Consider the following 22864-nt stretch of genomic DNA (forward strand, 5'->3'; position numbering starts at 1 on the left):
TCATATCTGTTGTGGTAGTGACCTCTCCAGTCCTTCTCATATCTGTTGTGGTAGTGACCTCTCCTGTCCTTCTCATATCTGTTGTTGTTGTGGTAGTGACCTCTCCTGTCCTTGTCATATCTGTTGTTTTTGTGGTAGTGACCTCTCCAGTCCTTCTCATACTGTAAATATTACATGGAATCCTACTAGAGCAGAGGCGTTGCTTTCAGAACTGTTGTCTCAGCAATTAACCAAACTTACATCCATAAAGGAGGTTAGCTGGATATAGATATCTATATTTGTACTGTATCAGGGGAAAAAAGAGGCAGTTTATACTCATAATAATCAGCATTTCTGTTTCTCCTAAGAGACTGTAACTAGCACGTTCATCATCTGTGTAATGAACAAGAACAGAGCCCAGCGATCCGCTCCCATTGGCCAGCAGCATGCCATGACATTTGAGGTCAGGCAAGCAGCCGGGTGGTGGGGGGGGGGTAATTGTGGTCTGTAATTGTGCAATGAGTGTTGGGGACTGTGACAGAGCACTGAGACAATGGCTAGTGAGGCCAGACGCCCAGTGAGACGCCCAGTGAGAGATAACGATTACCACCGACCTAGTTAAGGTTCACATGGGAACCCTGTGTGAGTCACACATGGCACATGGCACCCTAATCCCTTCATAGTGCACTACTTTCAATCAGAGCCCTATGGACCCTAGTCAAAAGTAGTGCACTATATAGGTGATAGGGTGCCATTTGGGACGCAAGTCGGGAGAATCAGAGCCGGTGTGAAAAGGGAGAAGGCCAGGGAACATTCAGCCTGAGAGGAATGCTTCCTGCATCATGATTCCCACACAGTGACAGAGAAGGGCTCAGATATGGTGTGCTTGAGAGAGCGAGGAAGAGAGTGACAGTGAAAGACAGTGTGTTAGAGAGAGGTCTTAGTCTACATTCTGAAATGAGAGACTATATGCAGAAACAGCAAGGACAGTAGTTTCTGAAAACTGGTTCATGTATTTGTATTCTATTCATAACTCTGTAGAATGAGCTGTTTGTTACTGTAGAACAAGCTGTTTGTTATTGTAGAACGAGCTGTTTGTTACTGTAGAACAAGCTGTTTGTTATTGTAGAACAAGCTGTTTGTTACTGTAGAACAAGCTGTTTGTTATTGTAGAACGAGATGTTTGTTACTGTAGAACGAGCTGTTTGTTATTGTAGAACGAGCTGTTTGTTATTGTAGAACGAGCTGTTTGTTATTGTAGAACGAGCTGTTTGTTACTGTAGAACAGATGTTTGTTACTGTAGAACGAGCTGTTTGTTATTGTAGAACGAGCTGTTTGTTATTGTAGAACGAGCTGTTTGTTATTGTAGAACGAGCTGTTTGTTACTGTAGAACGAGCTGTTTGTTATTGTAGAACGAGCTGTTTGTTACTGTAGAACGAGCTGTTTGTTATTGTAGAACGAGCTGTTTGTTATTGCAGAACGAGCTGTTTGTTACTGTAGAACGAGCTGTTTGTTACTGTAGAACGAGCTGTTTGTTATTGTAGAACGAGCTGTTTGTTATTGCAGAACGAGCTGTTTGTTACTGTAGAACGAGCTGTTTGTTACTGTAGAACGAGCTGTTTGTTACTGTAGAACGAGCTGTTTGTTATTGTAGAACGAGCTGTTTGTTACTGTAGAACGAGCTGTTTGTTATTGTAGAACGAGCTGTTTGTTACTGTAGAACGAGCTGTTTGTTATTGTAGAACGAGCTGTTTGTTACTGTAGAACGAGCTGTTTGTTATTGTAGAACGAGCTGTTTGTTATTGCAGAACGAGCTGTTTGTTACTGTAGAACGAGCTGTTTGTTACTGTAGAACGAGCTGTTTGTTACTGTAGAACGAGCTGTTTGTTACTGTAGAACGAGCTGTTTGTTATTGTAGAACGAGCTGTTTGTTACTGTAGAACGAGCTGTTTGTTATTGTAGAACGAGCTGTTTGTTACTGTAGAACGAGCTGTTTGTTATTGTAGAACGAGCTGTTTGTTATTGCAGAACGAGCTGTTTGTTACTGTAGAACGAGCTGTTTGTTACTGTAGAACGAGCTGTTTGTTATTGTAGAACGAGCTGTTTGTTACTGTAGAACGAGCTGTTTGTTACTGTAGAACGAGCTGTTTGTTACTGTAGAACGAGCTGTTTGTTATTGCAGAACGAGCTGTTTGTTATTGCAGAACGAGCTGTTTGTTACTGTAGAACGAGCTGTTTGTTATTGCAGAACGAGCTGTTTGTTACTGTAGAACGAGCTGTTTGTTATTTTAGAACGAGCTGTTTGTTATTGTAGAACGAGCTGTTTGTTATTGTAGAACGAGCTGTTTGTTATTGTAGAACGAGCTGTTTGTTATTGCAGAACGAGCTGTTTGTTATTGTAGAACGAGCTGTTTGTTATTGCAGAACGAGCTGTTTGTTATTGTAGAACGAGCTGTTTGTTACTGTAGAACGAGCTGTTTGTTATTGTAGAACGAGCTGTTTGTTATTGTAGAACGAGCTGTTTGTTATTGTAGAACGAGCTGTTTGTTATTGTAGAACGAGCTGTTTGTTACTGTAGAACGAGCTGTTTGTTACTGTAGAACGAGCTGTTTGTTACTGTAGAACGAGCTGTTTGTTACTGTAGAACGAGCTGTTTGTTACTGTAGAACGAGCTGTTTGTTACTGTAGAACGAGCTGTTTGTTATTGTAGAACAAGTTGTTTGTTATTGTAGAATGAGCTGTTTGTTACGGTAGTTGTTACTGTAGAATGAGCTGTTTGTTATTGTAGAACTTTTTACTGTAGAACGAGCTGTTTGTTACGGTAGTTGTTACTGTAGAACGAGCTGTTTGTTATTGTAGAACGAGCTGTTTGTTACTGTAGAACAAGCTGTTTGTTACTGTAGAACGAGCTGTTTGTTACGGTAGTTGTTACTGTAGAATGAGCTGTTTGTTATTGTAGAACTTGTTACTGTATAACGAGCTGTTTGTTACGGTATAACGAGCTGTTTGTTACTGTAGAACAGGCTGATTTACGGTAGAATGATCTGTTCGTTAGTGTATAATGAGCTGGTTGTACTGTAGAACAAGCTATTTGTTACTGTAAAACGAGCTGTTTGTTACTGTAGAATGAGCTGTTAGTTACGGCAATGAATGATCCTGTACTGTGTCAGCCCAGGTTCTCTGATAGAGTAGCCCAGCCCTAGTTCTCTGATAGCCCAGCCCATTCCAGCCCAGGTTCTCTGATAGCCCAGTCAAGCCCAGGCTCTCTGATAGTCCAGCCCAGCCCAGGTTCTCTGCTTGCCCAGCTCAGCTCAGCCCAGGTTCTCTGATAGCCCAGCCCAGGTTCTCTTATAGCCCAGCACAGGTTCTCTGCCAACCAAGCAGAGAACCTCTGACAGAGTAACCCAGCTCAGCCCAGATTCTCTGATAGAGTAGCCCAGGCCAGACCAGCCCTAGTTCTTTGATAGCCTTGTCCAGCTCAGCCCAGGTTCTATGATAGCACAGCCCAGCTCAGGTTCTGCTAGCCTAGCCCAGGTTCTCTGCTAGACAAACCCAGGTCAGGTTCTCTGCTAGACAAGCCCAGGTCAGGTTCTCTGCTAGACAAGCGCAGGTTAGATTATCTGCTAGCCCAGCACAGGTTCTCTGCTAGCATAGCCCAGCTTAGATTCTCTGCTAGCCCAGCTCAGGTTCTCTGCTAGCCCAGGTTCTCTGATAACCTGTTCTCTGAGCTAATCTGTTAGACCAGCCCAGGTTCTCTGCTAGCCCAGACAAGGTTCTCTGCTAGCCTAGCCCAGCCCAGCTCAGGTTCTCTGCTAGCCCAGCTCAGGTTCATTGATAGCACAGCCCAGCTCAGGTTCTCTGCTAGCCCAGCCTAGGTTCTCTGATAACCCTGCCCAGGTTCTCTGCTAGCCCAGCCTAGGTTCTCTGATAACCCTGTCCAGGTTCTCTGCTAGCCCAGCCCATCTCAGGTTCTCTGCTAGCCCAGCCCAGCTCAGGTTCATTGATAGCGTAGCTCAGCTCAGGTTCTCTGCTCTCGTAGCAAGTAAAAGCAGTAAAGCACACTGACTATACTGTGTATGTAGAAAAGCGGATTTAAAATTAACAGTAAGTCTGGTGGACTTGTGTTACACGGTGAGCTCAATCCTGCCAGTCCCACTGGGGGTTTATCTCTGCTTGGGATGTGATGATAAGGATATTTGATAGCCATTTTATTGCTATGCTAGCCTATAGTGCAGACGGTATGTATGCGTATTTGTTTTGAACTGAATGTCGGTTTACCACGTGTCTGTCCCCCATAGACACAGTAGCAGCAACCCTTAGGGGTTTCCTATCTCTAGTGCTGTGGTTAGGAACCATTATCCCTTCCTATGACCACACTCCACCACAACAACCAACCGGTTGGGTCACCATGCCCTGCAAAGACTGAGAGAAAATCCTATCAAATTCAAATCAGTCAAAAAGACATCTGGCATCGGAGCTAATAGAATTTTGCATGGTAATTGCAAGTTCTGCAAAGCACAAATGCGACAGTTCACCCTAGGTCTAACTGTGGATAAGAGCCACATAGACTAGAACAGTGGTTCCCAAACTGTGGGTCGGGCTGGGGCCCAGATGGGTCGAGGGGATTATGGTGGTCACAACTCAAAAAAGTTGGGAACCCCTGGACTAGAAGACCGTCATGTTACATGTGTAAGATAACATTAGGCTAATGTAATGTTCAGTACAGTCTATGATATTTTAGATAGCATTAGGCTAATACAATGTTCAGTACAGTCTATGATATTGTAGATAGCATTAGGCTAATACACTGTTTTTGTACAGTCTATGATATTTTACATAGCATTAGGCTAATACAATGTTCAGTACCGTCTATGATATGTTGTTAAAAGCAGTGACGGGCTAAACCTAGGCTATAAACTAAACTGTATGCTGCTTCCTGTAGACTGATCTCTTCTTTAACAGTACTACGTTGTTTACTGTAGACTCCTCTCTTCTTTAACGGTACTACGTTGTTTACTTTAAACTCCTCTCTTCATTAACGGTACTACGTTGTTTACTGTAGACTCCTCTCTTCTTTAACGGTACTACGTTGTTTACTTTAAACTCCTCTCTTCATTTAACGGTACTACGTTGTTTACTGTAAACTCCTCTCTTCTATAACGGTACTACGTTGTTTACAATAGACTCCTCTCTTCTTTAACGGTACTGCGTTGTTTACTGTAAACTCCTCTCTTCTTTAACGGTACTACTTTGTTTACTGTTGACTCCTCTCTTCTTTAACGGTACTACGTTGTTTACAATAGACTCCTCTCTTCTTTAACGGTACTGCGTTGTTTACTATAGACTCATCTCTTCTTTAACGGTACTACTTTGTTTACTATAGACTCATCTCTACTTTAACGGTACTACGTTGTTTACTATAAACTCCTCTCTTCTTTAACGGTACTACGTTGTTTACTATAGACTCATCTCTTCTTTAACGGTACTACGTTTTTACTGTAAACTCCTCTCTTCTTTAACGGTACTACTTTGTTTACAATAGACTTCTCTCTTCTTTAACAGTACTACGTTGTTTACTGTAAACTCCTCTCTTCTTTAACGGTACTACATTGTTTACTGTAAACTCCTCTTTCTTTAACGGTACTACGTTGTTTACTGTAAACTCCTCTTTTTTAACGGTACTATGCTGTTTACTATAGACTCCTCTCTTCTTTAACAGTACTACGTTGTTTACTGTAGACTCCTCTTCTTTAACAGTACTACATTGTTTACTGTAAACTCCTCTTCTTTAACAGTACTACATTGTTTACTGTAGACTCCTCTTCTTTAACGGTACTACATTGTTTACTGTAAACTCCTCTTTTTTAACGGTACTATGCATTGTTTACTGTAAACTCCTCTCTTCTTTAACAGTACTACGTTGTTTACTGTAAACTCCTCTTCTTTAACAGTACTACATTGTTTACTGTAGACTTCTCTTCTTTAACGGTACTATGCTGTTTACTGTAGACTCCTCTCTTCTTTAACAGTACTACGTTGTTTACTGTAGACTCCTCTTTTTTAACGGTACTATGCTTTTTACTATAGACTTCTCTTTGTAACGGTACTATGCGTTGTTTACTGTAGACTCCTCTCTTCTTTAACGGTTCTACGTTGTTTACTGTAAACTCCTCTCTTCTTTAACGGTACTACATTGTTTACTGTAAACTCCTCTTCTTTAACAGTACTACGTTGTTTACTGTAAACTCCTCTCGTCTTTAACGGTACTACGTTGTTTACTGTAGACTCCTCTTCTTTAATGGTACTACGTTGTTTACTGTAAACTCCTCTCTTTTTTAACAGTACTACGTTGTTTACTGTAGACTCCTCATTTTTAACGGTACTATGCTGTTTACTGTAGACTCCTCTCTTCTTTAACGGTACTACTTTGTTTACTGTAAACTCCTCTCTTCTTTAACGGTACTACGTTGTTTACTGTAGACTCCTCTTTTTTAACGGTACTACGTTGTTTGCTGTAAACTCCTCTCTTCTTTAACGGTACTACGTTGTTTACTGTAAACTCCTCTCTTCTTTAACGGTACTACGTTGTTTACTGTAAACTCCTCTTCTTTAACGGTACTACGTTGTTTACTGTAAACTCCTCTTTTTTAACAGAGTGGGCTGCATCTGTGGCGCTGTGTTATCCTCAAAGCGGGTGAAGAAGGTGTTTAGGTTGTCTGGAGGCCCTGCCACATACATCTTGTGTCTGAGCCGTTGAATTGCGACTCCACTCTGTCTCTGTACTGACGTTTTGACTGTTTGATTGCCTTACATAGGGAATAACTACACTGTTTGTATTCAACCATATTCCCAGTCTCCTTGCCATGGTTAAATGCGGTGGTTTGCACCTTTCAGTTATGCGCGAATGCTGCCATTTATCCACGGTTTTTGGTTTGGGTAGGTTTTAATAGTCACAGTGGGAACAACATCCCCTAAACACTTTCTGATGAACTCAGTCACCATGTCCGTGTATACGTCAATGTTATTCTCAGAGGCAACCCGGAACATATCCCAGTCCGGTATGTTCCTGACAGTAGACTGACCTCTCTTCTCTCTGTAGAACCTGATGGCCAAGGCATTATACGACAACGTCCCCGAGTCCCCGGAGGAGTTGGCCTTCCGGAAAGGGGACATCTTAACAATCATTGAGCAAAACACGGGTGGCCTGGAGGGGTGGTGGCTCTGCTCGCTACACGGACGCCAGGGCATCGCCCCGGGCAACCGCCTCAAGCTGCTGATTGGTCCAATGTTCGACGCCCAGTCCCCTATCGCCCAATCATCACCTATAGGCTCGGCCTACCAGCAGAAGGCCGTGTCATCGTCCCAGGGGCTGTACCAGGTGCCCCCGTCCCTCCAGAGCCCGGGGCAGCAAGGGATCTACCAGGTACCCCTGGGACAAGATGTGTACCAGGTCCCCCTCAGAGGAATGCCCTGGCTGCAGACAACACCCCCAGCAAGGTAAGAGAACTGGAGAGTGAGGGGGGGGTTGCAGACAGACAGAGGGCTGGATAGAGAGAGGGGGGGCAGACAGACAGAGGGCTGGATAGGATAGAGAGAGAGGGGGGGCAGACAGGCAGAGGGCTGGATAGGATAGAGAGAGGGGGGGCAGACAGACAGAGGGCTGGATAGGATAGAGAGAGGGGGCAGACAGACAGAGAGAAAGAGAGAAAAAGACTAACTGCTCAGCTAAAGCCGGTCTCCTGGCAACAGAAGACTGAGGGCTCTGAGATGTTCAAAGGGCATTAAATGGAGCTTTAAACCACAGCCTGGTCCCAGACCAGTTTAAACCATGGCCTGTTCTGTTGTCCTGCTCTGTGAGGTTACTGCCACGTCACTGGTCCCAGACCAGTTTAAACCATGGCCTGTTCTGTTGTCCTTCCCTGTGAGGTTACTACCACATCACTGGTCCCAGACCAGTTTAAACCATGGCCTGTTCTGTTGTCCTGCCCTGTGTGGGTACTACCATGTCACTGGTCCCAGACCAGTTTAAACCATGGCCTGTTCTGTTGTCCTTCCCTGTGAGGTTACTACCACATCACTGGTCCCAGACCAGTTTAAACCATGGCCTGTTCTGTTGTCCTGCTCTGTGAGGTTACTGCCACGTCACTGGTCCCAGACCAGTTTAAACCATGGCCTGTTCTGTTGTCCTTCCCTGTGAGGTTACTACCACATCACTGGTCCCAGACCAGTTTAAACCATGGCCTGTTCTGTTGTCCTTCCCTTAGAGGTTACTACCACATCACTGGTCCCAGACCAGTTAAACCATGGCCTGTTCTGTTGTCCTTCCCTGTGAGGTTACTACCACATCACTGGTCCCAGACCAGTTTAAACCATGGCCTGTTCTGTTGTCCTGCCCTGTGAGGTTACTGCCACATCACTGGTCCCAGACCAGTTTAAACCATGGCCTGTTCTGTTGTCCTTCCCTGTGAGGTTACTACCACATCACTGGTCCCAGACCAGTTTAAACCATGGCCTGTTCTGTTGTCCTGCCCTGTGAGGTTACTGCCACGTCACTGGTCCCAGACCAGTTTAAACCATGGCCTGTTCTGTTGTCCTGACCTGTGAGGTTACTGCCACGCCACTGGTCCCAGACCAGTCTAATGAGAGTCATTACACAGACACAGTCACAGGGTGGAAGGATTGCAGGGCAGCAATGTGAAATGAAATGTGGACAGGGTGTGCCGAGATGTTAGTTCACCACAGAACAGGGCAGTGTTTTTATTCACATAGACAGAGAGAGACTCCCATTTGGCGTATTTGTGTGTTGGCGAGCTGTATGTAGGGCCTGGGAAGCCACAAAAGGGCACTGAACAGGGCACAACTCATGGAAAAGCCAACCGTGCAGAGTTGTGTTTTTATGCTGTTGGTGTTTGTAGGAGTCCAGCAGCGGCTGCCTGTATTTAGGTCTGTCTGTACTCAAATACTGTACACCAGCTCACAGACAACAACAGAGCCCAGTGAAAATGGATTCACCAGTCATCTACATGTCTATTCATGTTCCAGGCAGTACAGTACAACTGTGTATTTCTATACTGTAATAAGCTAGTTATACACTTCAGCAGGGTTCCCCATCAGCAGGGTTCCTCAACAGCAGGGTTCCCTAACAGCAGGGTTCCCCAACAGCAGGGTTCCCCATCAGCAGGGTTCCCCAACAGCAGGGTTCCCCAACAGCAGGGTTCCCCATCCCCCCAACAGCAGGGTTCTCTAACAGCAGGGTTCCCCATCAGCAGGGTTCCCCAGCAGGGTTCCCTAACAGCAGGGTTCCCCAACAGCAGGGTTCCCCATCAGCAGGGTTCCCCAACAGCAGGGTTCCCCAACAGCAGGGTTCCCCATCAGCAGGGTTCCCCAACAGCAGGGTTCTCTAACAGCAGGGTTCCCCATCAGCAGGGTTCCCCAACAGCAGGGTTCCCCAACAGCAGGGTTCCCCATCAGCAGGGTTCCCCAACAGCAGGGTTCTCTAACAGCAGGGTTCCCCAACAGCAGGGTTCCCCAACAGCAGGGTTCCCCAACAGCAGGGTTCCCCAACAGGGGTTTCCCAACTGGTGATTTGATTTACCCCCAATTTTCTGTTGGACATAAGGCTGTAAAAACACCAGCAAATCAGCTCCAATTTATTTTAATTTGGGAAATTTGTTTAAAAAATGTCCCACGCTTAACAGAGAGATACACTACATGACCAAAAGTATGTGGACAGCAGCTTGTCAAACATCTCATTCCAAAATAATAATTATAATCTGTTCTTAAGCTGAACTGGATAGGTACTCTACTCCATCTCCTTAGGAGAGTGAAAATAATTATAACCTGTTCTTAACCTGAACTGGATAGGTACTCTACTCCATCTCCTTAGGAGAGGGAATATAATTATAATCTGTTCTTAAGCTGAACTGGATAGGTACTCTACTCCATCTCCTTAGGAGAGTGAAAATAATTATAACCTGTTCTTAACCTGAACTGGATAGGTACTCTACTCCATCTCCTTAGGAGAGGGAATATAATTATAACCTGTTCTTAAGCTGAACTGGATAGGTACTCTACTCCATCTCCTTAGGAGAGTGCAAATAATTATAACCTGTTCTTAACCTGAACTGGATAGGTACTCTACTCCATCTCCTTAGGAGAGGGAATATAATTATAATCTGTTCTTAAGCTGAACTGGATAACTCTGAACTGTTCTTAACCTGAACTGGATAGGTACTCTACTCCATCTCCTTAGGAGAGGGAATATAATTATAACCTGTTCTTAAGCTGAACTGGATAGGTACTCTACTCCATCTCCTTAGGAGAGTGAAAATAATTATAACCTGTTCTTAACCTGAACTGGATAGGTACTCTACTCCATCTCCTTAGGAGAGGGAATATAATTATAATCTGTTCTTAAGCTGAACTGGATAGGTACTCTACTCCATCTCCTTAGGAGAGTGAAAATAATTATAACCTGTTCTTAACCTGAACTGGATAGGTACTCTACTCCATCTCCTTAGGAGAGGGAATATAATTATAACCTGTTCTAAAGCTGAACTGGATAGGTACTCTAATCTCCTTAGGAGAGTGAAAATAATTATAACCTGTTCTTAACCTGAACTGGATAGGTACTCTACTCCATCTCCTTAGGAGAGGGAATATAATTATAACCTGTTCTTAACCTGAAATAGTATTCTGGAGAGGGAATCTAATTATAACCTGTTCTTAAGCTGAACTGGATTTTCTCCATCTCCTTAGGAGAGGGAATATAATTATAACCTGGCGAAATGTATTCTGTCTGTGGGTATTTTCATCATGGCTTGAGTTGGCAGAGACGTTACCCAACTAAGGTGTGTTTGTGGGGTAAATAGGGAGCTGGTGCTTAGGAAACTGTCTCCCAAATGGCACCCTATTCCCTTCATAGCACACTACTTATGACCAGGGCCCACAGAGAAAACAGCAAGGCATGTCAATCATTCCCACCTGTACTGTGCACCCACAGTCTCTGTCTGAAAGGGCACCCTATTCACTATATAGTGCCCTACTTTTGACCTGGGCCCATAGAGCTCTGGTTAAAAGTAGTGCACTATAAGGTATAGGGTGCCAGACACATCCCTAATCACACTCACAGACCTACCATCACGATAACACTCACCCTCTTCACTGATAGGACGATTTACGAAGGGGAAGGAATGATGTCTTTGGTAATAAGGTCATTTAAACGTGACTTTATGAATGTGTCTATACTAGTGTATAATTGCCTTGTTTTAGATTAAATTAAGTCTGCGTCAATGTCTAAATGTCCCATCTGTGATTGGCAAAGTGGTGCAGTCAGATTTCAGCTGTGTTGCTGGCCATTAAGGAGAGCAGAAATGCTGGCTCTGTGTACTCTGTGGTGTCCAGACAGACAGACAGGGCTGTGTTGTTTTCCTCCCAGCTCCGAGTTATTCAGAGAGCTAGTCTAGGCCCAAATGGACAACAACCTCTCCCTCAACGTGAGCAAGACAAAGGAGATGATCGTGGACTGTAGGAAATAAAGGGCCGAACAGGCCCCCATTAACATCGACAGGGCTGTAGTGGAGCGGGTTGAGAGTTTCAAATGCCTTGGTGTCCACATCACCAGCAAACTATCATGGTCCAAACACACCAAGACAGTTGTGAAGAGGGCACAACAACACCTTTTCCCCCTTCGGGAGACTGAAAAGATTTGGCATGGGTCCCCAGATCCTCAAAATGTTCTACAGCTGCACCGTCGAGAGCATCCTGACCGGTTGCATCTCCGCCTGGTATGACAACCGCTCGGCATCTGACCGTAAGGCGCCACAGAGGGTAGTGCGCACGGCCCAGTACATCACTGGGGCCAAGCTTCCAGCCATCCAGGACCTCTATACCAGGCGGTATCAGAGGAAAGCCCAAGCGGTACCAGAGCGCCAAGTCTAGGACCAAAAGGCTCCTTAACAGCTTCTACCCCCAAGTCATAAGACTGATGAGCAAATAATCAAATGGCCACCTGGACAATTTACACGCCCCCCCCTCATTTGTTTTTACCCTGCTGCGACTTGCTGTTAATTATCTATGCATAGTCACCTTACCCCCACCTACATGTACAAATTACCTCGATTAACCTCTACCCCCGCACATTGACTAGGTATCGGTGCCGCCTGTATATATTGTGTTACTTTTTAGAATCTTTTACTTTAGTTTATTTGGTAAATATTTTCTTAACCCTTTCTTGAACTGCATTGTTGGTTAAGGGCTTGTAAGTAAGCATTTCACTGTAAGGTCTACACTGTTGGTTAAGGGCTTGTAAGTAAGCATTTCACTGTAAGGTCTACACTGTTGGTTAAGGGCTTGTAAGTAAGCATTTCACTGTAAGGTCTACACTGTTGGTTAAGGGCTTGTAAGTAAGCATTTCACTGTAAGGTCTACACCTGTTGGTTAAGGGCTTGTAAGTAAGCATTTCACTGTAAGGTCTACACCTGTTGGTTAAGGGCTTGTAAGTAAGCATTTCACTGTAAGGTCTACACCTGTTGGTTAAGGGCTTGTAAGTAAAGCATTTCACTGTAAGGTCTACACTGTTGGTTAAGGGCTTGTAAGTAAGCATTTCACTGTAAGGTCTACACTGTTGGTTAAGGGCTTGTAAGTAAGCATTTCACTGTAAGGTCTACACCTGTTGGTTAAGGGCTTGTAAGTAAGCATTTCACTGTAAGGTCTACACCTGTTGGTTAAGGGCTTGTAAGTAAGCATTTCACTGTAAGGTCTACACTGTTGGTTAAGGGCTTGTAAGTAAAGCATTTCACTGTAAGGTCTACACCTGTTGTATTCGGGGGAATGTAACAAATAAAGTTTGATTTGATATTCCATATATTTATATATAATGCAATACTTTTGACTGGGGCAATAGGGTGCCATTTGTGAAGCAGTCCTGGTCTAGGTTGATGAAGGAAGAGGAATTCTCAGTCCTGTTGTTGATTGGCTGAGAGCTGTGGACGGGTTATATGCTGTTTAGGTGTTCTGTTTGACTGAGCTGATTAGAAGAGGGATTTCCTGTTTGCCAAGTACACACACACACACACACACACACACACACACACACACACACACACACACACACACACACACACACACACACACACACACACACACACACACACACACACACACACACACTTCCTCCTCTGAGGAATCAAATGGTAATGGGCACTGAGGCAACATCCTGCACTGGTGATCCCCTCTCATATTCCACCAAAGCCACCATGTGTCGACATGTCATCCCCCACAGTGATGTGTGTGTGTGTGTGTGTGTGTGTGTGTGTGTGTGTGTGTGTGTGTGTGTGTGTGTGTGTGTGTGTGTGTGTGTGTGTGTGTGTGTGTGTGTGTGTCAACCCCGCTGTGCAAATCCAGATTGGCGACTGGTTATTTTCTGTTCATGTGGTATATAAAGGCACACTGAGGTTTGGCACTGGCTCTAGCTAGCTTTCCCAGGCTGCTCAGTTTGATGCTGTGGCCCTCCCTGTCTGTCCTTGACTGACCCTCCTGGGAGGGTGAGCTTAAGCATCCCACAGCTGCCCCGTTCAAGGCCCCAGTGTTGGCCTGAAGCTGGAAGCCATCCCTGGGGCTCTCGGCCACACAAAGAGCCCCTCACATGGAAACCAGGAGCTGCCTTTGTAGCACTTTGTCACCGTGGTGTCAGAGGGACGTTTATCATCAGCCACTGGCACTGCTTCTTATTGTTTATTTTTTTTACAGCTCTGATTCTGAAAGGTGTGTCTGTTTCTCTCTCTCTGTTTCCCTCTCTCAGTCTCTCTCTGTCTCCCTCTCTGTTTCCCTCTCTCTCTGTCTCTCTGTGTCTCTCTCTGTCTCTCTCTCTGTTTCCCTCACTCGGTCTCTGCCTCTGTCTCTCTCTCTCTGTGTCACGGTTTTCATAAGGTGAAGGAGAGTCGGACCAAACTGCAGCGTGTATATTGTGATCCATGTTTAATAAAACAAACGTAACACGAATCCAAAACACAAACTCTACAAAACAATAAACGTAATGAAAACCGAAACAGCCTAAACTGGTGCAAACTAACACATAATAAGGACGTCAAGACACTCAGGACAATCACCCACGACAAACTCAAAGAATATGGCTGCCTAAATATGGTTCCCAATCAGAGACAACGATAAGCACCTGCCTCTGATTGAGAACCACTCCAGACAGCCATAGACTTTGCTAGATAACCCCACTAGCTACAATCCCAAATACATACACATCAAAACCCCAAGACAAAACACACCACAATACAAAAACTCCATGCCACACCCTGGCCTGACCCAATACATGAAGAAAAACACAAAATACTTAGACCAGGGCGTGACACTCTGTCTCTGTCTCTCTGTCTCTGTCTCTGTCTCTGTCTCTCTCTCTCTGTTTCCCTCTCTCTCTCTCTCTCTCTCTCTCTGTGTCTCTGTCTCTCTCTCTCTCTCTATCTCTCTCTCTCTCTCTCCCTCTCTCTCTCTGACGTCTTGGTTGTTTCTCTGTAATTCCCCCTGCGTGAGTCAGGCAGTGAGGTCACAGCGCTCAAAGACGGAGTCAGGTTAAAGTTCAAAGGCCCCGCCATGCCTCTTATCTACTCCTACCAGGCTGGAACGCCCCCTCTGCTTCACATCCTGCCTTACAAGGCTCCTTCTATGGGCCCTTCCTGTCACTATGTTAAATACCCATATAGAGATTCTATTATTCACTGATGTGGACTATGGACATACCAGCAGGACAGACAGGAACACAGAGGGCCTGAGTTAATAAACTCCCACAAGTCACAGAGGATTGAGGAAGTGCACTGCTTGGGTAACTGAGCCGCCTGTCAGCTTGATAAGAGGATTTTGACCAGGTTAAGCACTAATGTACTGTGTGGACTTGTTTGTGAGGCTTCGCAGACTTATTTTCTCCCTCTAATCATGTGTGGAAGGGCCCCAGCAGCAGATAAATGAATGATTCCTTCCTGTGGCGCTCCACTCCTTTAGACACTTTAGTCTGCTCTCTGTTGTCGCCGTGGTGACGAATCACTGGCCTGCGTGATTTGACCCAGGGCAAGGTCATAAATGAAAAGGCATTGGCCCCGTCCTGCCACCGCATATATGTATATATATATATATATATATATGAGAGAGAGAGAGAGAGAGAGAGAGAGAGAGAGAGAGAGAGAGAGAGAGAGAGAGAGAGAGAGAGAGAGAGCATTTCCGTAAAAGTTCTGCAATGCAAAGGAGTAAGAACTAGGAGTGAAAGTAAAGAAGGAAGGAGGACAGGAAATGCTTGGCTGAAAGGTAACTTACATTTTCCCATGTTTAATATCTATGCTGGCAGGGGTCAGGGGTCAGCCCTGACGTTTCTCATCCCCTCTTCCCACCTTTTTTACTTTCTCAGAAGTCAATAATCTAAATAATGAATAATGAATGAATAATGGTCAAGAGGGACATCTTAATAATGAATTAATTTCTGGAAAGTAAACAGGAAATGACCGTACCATCATTAAAACCACCCCCTATTAGCATAATCACATTAAAGTTGGGTCCTGTCTTGAGAAGCCCTTTGATCATAGGGAATAAAATATGATCCTTATTAGCGATGTAATCTGTGTGTGTGTGTGTGTGTGTGTGTGTGTGTGTGTGTGTGTGTGTGTGTGTGTGTGTGTGTGTGTGTGTGTGTGTGTGTGTGTGTGTGTGTGTGTGTGTGTGTGTGTGTGTGTGTGTGTGTGCTCCCTTTTGCCCCTCTTTATGCCCAATCTCTGTTTGGATTTTTTTTTGGCCACATGGTCACACCGTCGTCATGGAGACGGCTGACTGCGGCCTCTTGGGTTTGTCCACGTAATTGCCTGCATTAATTAGTTTGTCACTTTAATAGGCCACTGTTGCTCCGAGCTGTGGAAGGGAACATTAGGCGAAAAGCTGGAAAAGTAACCTATAATAACACTTCAAAGCTATCCGACTGTGATTCAGCAAACGCAGGTGCCCCCCTTGAAACCAAGAGGCAAGGCTATTAAAGGAACTCTGCCACAGCCCTTCCCTTTGGAGTGACAGGAGGAAAAACCACTCTCCTCTACGTTCTGAAGCACCTATTGGGTGGCAGCAGATTGAATTTCACTGGTACCCACATGCATCCTGGAGTCTGCCTGCATGACTCCTGCCCTCCCTCAGTGACAAAGCTGACAGAGGCGAACAGTAGATGGGGGATAGAAGCTGGGGGGTGAGTGGGGATGGTGGAATGGTAGGTAATATAAGAGAAGGCGTCGGCATGCTTCACTCCTGCTGTGTAAAGGTGTCGGCATGCTTCACTCCTGCTGTGTAAAGGTGTCGGCATGCTTCACTCCTGCTGTGTAAAGGTGTAGGCATGCTTCACTCCTGCTGTGTAAAGGTGTCGGCATGCTTCACTCCTGCTGTGTAAAGGTGTCGGCATGCTTCAATCCTGCTGTGTAAAGGTGTCGGCATGCTTCAATCCTGCTGTGTAAAGGTGTAGGCATGCTTCACTCCTGCTGTGTAAAGGTGTAGGCATGCTTCACTCCTGCTGTGTAAAGGTGTCGGCATGCTTGTAAAGGTGTAGGCATCCTGCTGTGTAAAGGTGTAGGCATGCTTCACTCCTGCTGTGTAAAGGTGTCGGCATGCTTCAATCCTGCTGTGTAAAGGTGTAGGCATGCTTCAATCCTGCTGTGTAAAGGTGTCAAGCAGACCTCAGCTAACCGAACGAGTGTGCTCACATCCTCTTTTAAAAGACTTGGACGAAGGCGTGTAGACTTTGGGCTTCCGAACTTTAGCTGGCCTCGAGCAAAGACATGTTGTGGGCCCAAACAGATGAAAAAACCCTCACAAAAGTCAAATCAAATCAAAAATCAAATCAAATCAAATTTATTTATATAGCCCTTCGTACATCAGCTGATATCTCAAAGTGCTGTACAGAAACCCAGCCTAAAACCCCAAACAGCAAGCAATGCAGGTGTAGATGCACGGTGGTTAGGAAAAACTCCCTAGAAAGGCCAAAACCTAGGAAGAAACCTAAAGAGGAACCAGGCTATGTGGGGTGGCCAGTCCTCTTCTGGCTGTGCCGGGTAGAGATTATAACAGAACATGGCCAAGATGTTCAAATGTTCATAAATGACCAGCATGGTCGAATAGTAATAAGGCAGAACAGTTGAAACTGGAGCAGCAGCACGGCCAGGTGGACTGGGGACAGCAAGGAGTCATCATGTCAAGTAGTCCTGGGGCATGGTCCTAGGGCTCAGGTCTGGAGCAGCAGCACGGCCAGGTGGACTGGGGATAGCAAGGAGTCATCATGTCAGGTAGTCCTGGGGCATGGTCCTAGGGCTCAGGTCCTCCGAGAGAGAGAAGGAGAGAATTAGAGAACGCACACTTAGATTCACACAGGACACCGAATTGGACAGGAGAAGTACTCCAGATATAACAAACTGACCCCAGCCCCCCGACACATAAACTACTGCAGCATAAATACTGGAGGCTGAGACAGGAGGGGTCAGGAGACACTGTGGCCCCACCCGAGGACACCCCCGGACAGGGCCAAACAGGAAGGATATAACCCCACCCACTTTGCCAAAGCACAGCCCCCACACCACTGGAGGGATATCTTCAACCACCAACCTACCATCCTGAGACAAAGCTGAGTATAGCTTTGAAAGATCTCCGCCATGGCACAACCCAAGGGGGGCGCCAACCCAGACAGGATGACCACATCAGTGAATCAACCCACTCAGGTGACGCACCCCCTCCAGGGACGGCATGAGAGAGCCCCAGCAAGCCAGTGACTCAGCCCCTGTAATAGGGTTAGAGGCAGAGAATCCCAGTGGAAAGAGGGGAACCGGCCAGGCAGAGACAGCAAGGGTGGTTCGTTGCTCCAGAGCCTTTCCGTTCACCCTCCCACTCCTGGGCCAGACTACACTCAATCATATGACCCACTGAAGAGATGAGTCTTCAGTAAAGACTTAAAGGTTGAGACCGAGTTTGCGTCTCTGACATGGGTAGGCAGACCGTTCCATAAAAATGGAGCTCTATAGGAGAAAGCCCTGCCTCCAGCTGTTTGCTTAGAAATTCTAGGGACAATTAGGAGGCCTGCTTCTTGTGACCGTAGCGTACGTGTAGGTATGTACGGCAGGACCAAATCAGAGAGATAGGTAGGAGCAAGCCCATGCAATGCTTTGTAGGTTAGCAGTAAAACCTTGAAATCAGCCCTTGCTTTGACAGGAAGCCAGTGTAGGGAGGCTAGCACTGGAGTAATATGATCAAATTTTTTGGTTCTAGTCAGGATTCTAGCAGCCGTAATTAGCACTAACTGAAGTTTATTTAGTGCTTTATCCGGGTAGCCGGAAAGTCCAAAATGAACAAAACATGTCATCATAATATATGCACAAACTCTTCTGAAACTGTTTTGGTTGGGAAGCAGGCGGACGCCTTAAAGCAATGGAAGGATAGGACAGGGAGGGAGAGACGAATAGATGAATGGAAACGATAGAATAGATAGAATCATCCCATTCGGTTGGAACAAAGGGGTCAATTGTTGGAAGCGTCATTATCACCATTCGTGTGACCCGGCCACCACTGACAGGTCTGATGGGGCCGTTGACACGTGTCATCAGGTAGCCTCATCGTGGGTCATTTACACACACTCACACCTACAAACAAACACACACACACACGCACACCTACCTGCCTCCACATAAAGTTACACGAACACAAAGTTACCTCCTCCTTGAAGAACAAGTCTGGTCAATATTTACCCAACCACCATTAGGAGCTCCAAGAACCCTGGCCGGGCCTGTCGCAACAGCAAAGCTTGCTGGGTAAACAGAGGGTGTATATGGGAAATACATGAGCAGTATGCATCTGGCATCGCCTGAGAGGACCCAGTGACAGAAAGAAGGGAGCACAAAGTGGCTGTTTACGTCCCAAATGGCACCTTATTCCCTTTATAGTGCACTATTTTTTAACAAAGAGCCCATCGTGATCTGGTAAAAGTAGTGCACTGTATAGGGTATAGGGTGCCGGTTAGGACACAGACTCTGACATGTACCTGTTGAGTGTCCAGACTGGTCCCTGTGGCTTTCTGCCTTCAACAGGTACTGTATTAGCCATCTCTATGGACTGAGTTTGAGAGAGGGGAACTGCAAACAGAGATCTCCTTGTGTTCTATGTCCATTCGCTGCAACTTTCCTACACAAAGTCACACCATAGGAAGTAGTAGGGACTACAGAGAAAGCAACATGGACCTTCTAGTCCAGGACTTTGACGTTTTCCAAAGGGTAACTGGCTGCTGTATCTGGTAGTACGTGTTCCCAATCAAAGGCACGTGTGTGTGAGAGAAATAGAATGAAGCAGAATTGTTTGTTCCCATGTTTCAATAACGGACATCCTGTATAACCTGTACCTCAGCACAATGACTCTGTACCGGTACCCCTTGTATAAAGTCTCCACATCGACTCTGTACCGGTACCCCTTGAATAAAGTCTCCACATCGACTCTGTACCGATACCCCTTGTAGAAAACCTCCACATCGACTCTGTACCGGTACCCCTTGTATAAAGTCTCCACATCGACTCTGTACCGGTACCCCCTGTATAAAGTCTCCACATCGACTCTGTACAGGGACCCCTTGAATAAAGTCTCCACATCGACTCTGTACCGGTACCCCTTGTATAAAGTCTCCACATCGACTCTGTACCGGTACCCCTGTATAAAGTCTCCACATCGACTCTGTACCGGTACCCCTTGTATAAAGTCTCCACATCGACTCTGTACAGGGACCCCTTGAATAAAGTCTCCACATCGACTCTGTACCGGTACCCCTTGTATAAAGTCTCCACATCGACTCTGTACCGGTACCCCTTGTATAAAGTCTCCACATCGACTCTGTACAGGGACCCCTTGAATAAAGTCTCCACATCGACTCTGTACCGGTACCCCTTGTATAAAGTCTCCACATCGACTCTGTACCGGTACCCCTTGTATAAAGTCTCCACATCGACTCTGTACTCTGGTACCCCTTGTATAAAGTCTCCACATAGACTCTGTACAGGGACCCCTTGAATAAAGTCTCCACATCGACTCTGTACCGGTACCCCTTGTATAAAGTCTCCACATCGACTCTGTACCGGTACCCCTTGAATAAAGTCTCCACATCGACTCTGTACCGGTACCCCTTGTATAAAGTCTCCACATCGACTCTGTACCGGTACCCCTTGTATAAAGTCTCCACATCGACTCTGTACAGGGATCCCTTGAATAAAGTCTCCACATCGACTCTGTACCGGTACCCCTTGTATAAAGTCTCCACATCGACTCTGTACCTGGTCTTCGACTCGGTCTTCAAACAGGGTCTTCACTCAGGGTCTTCACTCAGGGTCTTCAGTCAGGGTCTACACCCAGGGTCTTCACTCAGGGTCTTCAGTCAGGGTCTACACTCAGGGTCTTCACCCAGGGTCTTCACTCAGGGTCTTCACCCAGGGTCTTCACTCAGGGTCTTCACTCAGGGTCTACACCCAGGGTCTTCACTCAGGGTCTTCACTCAGGGTCTTCACCCAGGGTCTACACTCAGGGTCTTCAGTCAGGGTCTACACACAGGGTCTACACTCAGGGTCTTCACTCAGGGTCTACACTCAGGGTCTTCACTCAGGGTCTTCACTCAGGGTCTACACCCAGGGTCTTCACTCAGGGTCTTCAGTCAGGGTCTACACCCAGGGTCTTCAGTCAGGGTCTACACCCAGGGTCTTCACTCAGGGTCTTCACTCAGGGTCTTCAGTCAGGGTCTACACCCAGGGTCTACACCCAGGGTCTTCACTCAGGGTCTTCACTCAGGGTCTTCACTCAGGGTCTTCACTCAGGGTCTTCACTCAGGGTCTTCACTCAGGGTATTCACTCAGGGTCTACACCCAGGGTCTTCACTCAGGGTCTACACCCAGGGTCTTCACTCAGGGTCTACACCCAGGGTCTACACCCAGGGTCTTCACTCAGGGTCTACACCCAGGGTCTACACCCAGGGTCTACACCCAGGGTCTTCACTCAGGGTCTTCACTCAGGGTCTACACCCAGGGTCTGGGTTGAATGGAATTCCTCTCTACTCTCATCCCTTTCAACCTCCTCTATTCCTCTCCATCTGTCTTTATATGTCTCTCTCTCTCTCCCTCTCCATCTGTCTTTATGTCTCTCTCTCTATACCTCCTCTATCTGTCTTTATATGTCTCTCTCTCTCTATACCTCTCCATCTGTCTTTGTCTCTCTCTCTATACCTCCTCTATCTGTCTTTATATTTCTCTCTCTCTCTATACCTCTCCATCTGTCTTTATGTCTCTCTCTCTATACCTCCTCTATCTGTCTTTATATGTCTCTCTCTCTATACCTCTCCATCTGTCTTTATATGTCTCTCTCTCTATACCTCTCCATCTGTCTTTATGTCTCTCTCTCTCTATACCTCTCCATCTGTCTTTATGTCTCTCTCTCTATACCTCTCCATCTGTCTTTATATGTCTCTCTCTATACCTCTCCATCTGTCTTTATGTCTCTCTCTCTATACCTCTCCATCTGTCTTTATATGTCTCTCTCTCTCTATACCTCTCCATCTGTCTTTATGTCTCTCTCTCTCTATACCTCTCCATCTGTCTTTATGTCTCTCTCTCTATACCTCCTCTATCTGTCTTTATGTCTCTCTCTCTCTATACCTCTCCATCTGTCTTTATGTCTCTCTCTCTATACCTCTCCATCTGTCTTTATATGTCTCTCTCTCTATACCTCTCCATCTGTCTTTATGTCTCTCTCTCTATACCTCTCCATCTGTCTTTATATGTCTCTCTCTCTATACCTCTCCATCTGTCTTTATGTCTCTCTCTCTCTATACCTCTCCATCTGTCTTTATGTCTCTCTCTCTATACCTCCTCTATCTGTCTTTATATGTCTCTCTCTCTATACCTCTCCATCTGTCTTTATGTCTCTCTCTCTCTATACCTCTCCATCTGTCTTTATGTCTCTCTCTCTATACCTCCTCTATCTGTCTTTATATGTCTCTCTCTCCCCCTCTCCATCTGTCTTTATGTCTCTCTCTCTATACCTCTCCATCTGTCTTTATATGTCTCTCTCTCTATACCTCTCCATCTGTCTTTATGTCTATCTCTCTATACCTCTCCATCTGTCTTTATATGTCTCTCTCTCTATACCTCTCCATCTGTCTTTATGTCTCTCTCTCTCTCTATACCTCTCCATCTGTCTTTATGTCTCTCTCTCTATACCTCTCCATCTGTCTTTATATGTCTCTCTCTCTATACCTCTCCATCTGTCTTTATGTCTCTCTCTCTATACCTCTCCATCTGTCTTTATATGTCTCTCTCTCTATACCTCTCCATCTGTCTTTATGTCTCTCTCTCTCTATACCTCTCCATCTGTCTTTATGTCTCTCTCTCTATACCTCCTCTGTCTTTATATGTCTCTCTCTCTCTATACCTCTCCATCTGTCTTTATGTCTCTCTCTCTATACCTCTCCATCTGTCTTTATATGTCTCTCTCTCTATACCTCTCCATCTGTCTTTATGTCTCTCTCTCTCTATACCTCTCCATCTGTCTTTATGTCTCTCTCTCTATACCTCCTCTATCTGTCTTTATATGTCTCTCTCTCTCTATACCTCTCCATCTGTCTTTATGTCTCTCTCTATACCTCCTCTATCTGTCTTTATATGTCTCTCTCTCTCTCCCTCTCCATCTGTCTTTATGTCTCTCTCTCTATACCTCCTCTATCTGTCTTTATATGTCTCTCTCTCTATACCTCTCCATCTGTCTTTATGTCTCTCTCTCTCTATACCTCTCCATCTGTCTTTATGTCTCTCTCTCTATACCTCTCCATCTGTCTTTATATGTCT

The 22864-nt window shown here is 45.6% G+C and overlaps 1 pseudogene; it reads left to right on the forward strand.

The window, feature by feature from the left end:
• Positions 1–22864, forward strand: part of LOC135551720 (enhancer of filamentation 1-like) — a 56843-nt pseudogene that overhangs the window by 20628 nt on the left and 13351 nt on the right.

Source organism: Oncorhynchus masou, chromosome 13 (assembly GCF_036934945.1).
Source record: "Oncorhynchus masou masou isolate Uvic2021 chromosome 13, UVic_Omas_1.1, whole genome shotgun sequence".
NCBI classification, from domain to species: Eukaryota; Metazoa; Chordata; class Actinopteri; order Salmoniformes; family Salmonidae; genus Oncorhynchus; species Oncorhynchus masou.